Here is a 4,311-nt window from a genome sequence, read left to right as displayed (position 1 = left end):
TTTTGTTCTGATTGATAAGTAATTTTGATTCTGCGCTTAATTTTGATTTTGTAGGCCAAGTGGCTGAGTACTGTGATTTGTAAATCGTTCCTGCTGTTGCCCCATTTGGTGTCCCGCGCGGTGGTACACACGACGTCCCAGTAGGAATGGTAAATATTCAGGAATATGACAGGAATGATCATTCAAAGCGAAAAATTCTGGTAAACATGGGCTCTAAAATGCATACCTTAAGAGCTATGAACACTTCTTCATTTTTGATTCTGTGTAACGAATCTGTTCCACTGCAAGCTCTTTGCTTTACGTATTATGGGAAGTGGTAGTATGGACCAAGACAAGAACAAAGTGTCCAGTACAAATGGCCACTAAAGTGTATCTTAAGGGCTATGAGCACTTACTGGTCTTCACTATTGTGAAACCCTCTCTTCTACTGTACAAGTGTTCACAATTCTTAAGGTAAGCATTTTAAAGCCCATGTTTACCAAACAATTTTCTCATGCTTTGGTCCATACTACCTCCTCCCAAATTATGGAAACCAACGAGCTTGCAGTAGAAGAGATTTGTTTTACAGTATCGAAGACGAATAAGTGGTCATATCTCTTAAGGTATGCACTTTAAAGTCAGTGTTTACTAGAGTTTTTTTGGTTCGAATAATCGTTCTTGTCATACCCCTGAATATTTATCATTCCTCCTGGGACATCCAGTATGGCAGAAGTAAAGCTGTGAGGACGGGGCATGAGTCGTTCTTGGTTAGCTCAAAAGGTAGAGCACATGCCCACTAAAGGCAAAACTCCCGAGTTCGAGTCTCGGTCCAGCACTCAGTTTTAATCTGTCAGGAAGTTTCATATCAGCGCACACTCTGCTGCAGATTGAAATTCACATTCTGGAACTATGATATTGATTAGTTTTACGATTGTGCTGGAGGGAATTTTGTTTTATTTGTATTTTCTGATTCACAGTTCCTCAAGAAGAATACTGTTGAATTGTTTTTTGTAAATTTTCTATTCCTGTAACTCGTCGAGAATCATACAATGAAGGCTTTCACGACCGGATGGTACTGTTGTTGATAATTCTTCCGGGTTATATGGCCGTGGTCCATGGAATTCTTCTATTCCTAACGTTTCATCCAATACTACGTTGGAAATCTTCAGAGGTATGGCTGGTCCTGCTGAGTCCTGCCGACTGACAATAATTTATAACTTAAAGTCTTTCAATGCGAAGGTCAAGTGAAATGGTGTGATCTGGCATATTGTTTGTGTTTGTTTGACGATAATTTCACATACCTTTCTCTGTATCATAGTAGCAAGTACAACTGGGCCTTAAGCCATTAAAATTCAAAAGTTTCCTTCACCTTTCTGCGATAGATGGCTTTTATTTGTAGAAATGACGTATCTTTGGTTTAAAGAAGCAAATTTGAGATTTTTGGAAAATTTCTTTGTGCTGGGTGCTGTAACGCTTTGTGCCGCATGGTGGCAACGAAGAGTACATTCGGGCATTACGTGCGCAACAGCTGAGTAGTTATCAGAAATAGCTGTGAATTCAAGGTCAACTTAATGTCGGTTAATTTTCGGTATTTAGTGCCGTTTTCTTTGCACTTAAGTCATGAAGCGCACTTTGCGCCAATTCCGTTAGCAGTTTTGAGTTGGCTCATATCATCCAGTGTGTTTATTAACATAAATTTAAGAATTGTTTAAAGGCAATTACAGCCCATTGAGTGTGTTCAAACGATTTTGTGGTGTCTATCTTGCGTACTTCCTTATGACAAATGTAGGTACACGTGCTTCCCTGTCGCCCTAAGCCCCCCACACACATGTAAGCTTCCATTAAGCATGTGTGCGCTAAGGCTTTGGTTATGAGAACATCACAGAGAAAATAAATCGATGTGGTTATGCAACTGCTGACGTGTGTAAAATTCATAGCTGGATTTTGAGCATTTGTGTTAGCCTATTCTAAGAAAAGTGATGGACAACAGACGCTTGTAATTGTTTCTAATTGTTTCAGTGATTCTAAATAATAACATTGCTTGTTGAATGTGAGAATAATTTTCAGTCCACGGTAAATTATCGTGCGTTCCCGAGAGTGATCGCATAACTAGTGAGATGCAAATAAAGAGTACCAACCGTAGGATAGGCAAAGGTTCTTTCCATTTTATTAACAAAACCGAGTCTTGCCGTGCTAAATACCTTATTGAGCACTAAAAAAATTTATTAAGCGTTATTCTGCTAGGTTCAACTTGTTTGGTTAACCCCTGCAGAATCATTTTATAATTGCTGTAGCTTAGATTACCGTGCGGTTTGCACGCCTGTTTGCTGGGTGCGAAATAGTCTCTTTCGCATGATTATCTATTCCCCGTGATTCCTTTATAGTGTGATGACCTTAATTAAGGATTATAAGACACATTGACAGTAGACCTAAAGTTATCAACCATTAATTTTACATACATGCAAAGCAAATTGAAAACCAGGAATGTTTTCGAAATCGCAAATAAATTAAGATTATTTGGGAATCTCCGTTAATAGTCCTGGTTTTAAATTAAACCTAGCCATTACCTAAGAGGTACCTCCTGATAGTGGCATAAATCGGATGTCAAGTCACATAATTAAAGAGCAGTTTGAGATCTAAGTTAATATAGTTTATTAAAGAATGAAGCAGACGGGCAAATGCAAAAACTTCACCCTCCCTCTAGGCTGCTCATTCTGATTGCTGGCAAGTGCAAGTAGTCTTATCCACTGAGTATCCTGTTTCCAGTCTTGACGAGGGACAAATTTATCATTTTGCTTGTCAGGCCTTATTAAAGAAATACCTTGCTGCCCAACGTTCACAAGGTGCAAGAAGCGATAGCCCCCAAATTCATGTCAACTAGTATTATGCGCATACGTAATAAATTTATAACAGGCATTACAATAATGAGCCAACGGCCTTACCGCAGTGGTAACACCGGGTCCCATCAGATCACCTAAGTTAAGCGCTGTAGGGCTGGTCTAGCACTTGAGTGGGTGACCATCCGGTCTGCCGAGCGCTGTGGGCAAGCGGCGTGCACTCAGCCCTTGTGAGGCAAACTGTGAAGCTACTTGACTGACAAGTAGTGGCTCCAGTCTCGGAAACTGACATACAGCCGGGAGAGCGGTGTGCTGGCCACATGCCCCTCCATATCCGCATCCAGTGATGCCTATGGTCTGAGGATGACACGGCGGCCGGTCGGTACCGTTGGGCATTCCAAGGCCTGTTTGGGAGGAGGAGTTTAGTTTGGTTTTATTACAATAGTGAACAGTACAAGGGTAAGTTTGCAGTTAAACACGTCTGGAGCGCCACTCTCTGTCAGCGATTATTGTTGTGGATTCCCTTGACTCGACAGCAGCGAGAGGTGCGCCGAAAACTGTGCACCCATCGACAACACTGGGCTCAAAAGTGGCATCCGGTCGTATTTTCAGGCGAGCTGCAATTCTGTATCCATGGTCAAGATAATTCTACTAGTATTAAAAATAAGCCTTAATTTGAGGAAGAAACTTCTGAGTACGCACATTTGAAGCACAGTATTGTATGGCACGATCATCTCTGGTTTACGTAGTGATAATCTAGACACAACCCACTATAAAACTTTAAACATAGCTGCTAAGGTTCAGTGACCGTGTCAGAAGTATATTGGAACAAATAAGCCCTCGGTCACAAATATTAAGTCAAAACTGACCAGGTTTCGAAGCTACTATGAGCGTCGTCTTCAGAATTAAACTAACTGTTCTAAAACATAATAGGTATATAAGACATCAATAAACTAAAGTGTGTACTGACTTGAAAAAGATGCAGTACTTACAAGTCACATTCTAAAAAAATCTAAGCCGGAAAGGCGACGTCATGAAAGGTTGTAAATAAGATAAGATTGCGAGCCGCTAAGGGCTGCTCATAGCTGAGTGAACAGTGGTTGCAACCTCCTCAATTTTGACTTAATGTTTGTGACCGAGGGCTTATTTGTTCTAATACAACCCACTATATTTCTGACTAAGTACGGTGGCTGTACCGAATCGCCGAGGTCTTCGTGAAGATATCATTCAACAAGGTAACCCAAGATCGCATGTTGCCCCTGCTGTCCTGACCTATGACAGTACGGAGGGGTTGTTCGACAGTTCTCCTGGCCAGCATTTCCTACATATTCCCACTGACTGGAAACAGCTGCTTATAGGCTACCAAGAGACTGTCAGACACACTTGCCAGCCACAGAGACTTATTGGCATAGTGCTGAAGCAGCACGTGTGGCATACCCACATTTGTCATCAAAGATCAACCGTGTCAGAGCCACTGTTTCTGCCAGAGGTGACA

At 41.4% G+C, this 4,311-nt stretch overlaps 1 pseudogene; it reads left to right on the top strand.

Moving 5' to 3' along the window:
- Window positions 1-2,907: 2,907 nt before the first annotated feature.
- LOC126189405 (5S ribosomal RNA) lies at window positions 2,908-3,025 on the top strand (annotated as a pseudogene).
- Window positions 3,026-4,311: the final 1,286 nt, after the last annotated feature.

The sequence above is a fragment of the Schistocerca cancellata genome, chromosome 5 (genome assembly GCF_023864275.1).
Source record: "Schistocerca cancellata isolate TAMUIC-IGC-003103 chromosome 5, iqSchCanc2.1, whole genome shotgun sequence".
In the NCBI taxonomy this organism is placed as follows: Eukaryota; Metazoa; Arthropoda; class Insecta; order Orthoptera; family Acrididae; genus Schistocerca; species Schistocerca cancellata.
Note: the sequence above shows the minus strand (reverse complement) of the source record. Positions and strands in the feature narration are given on the sequence as shown.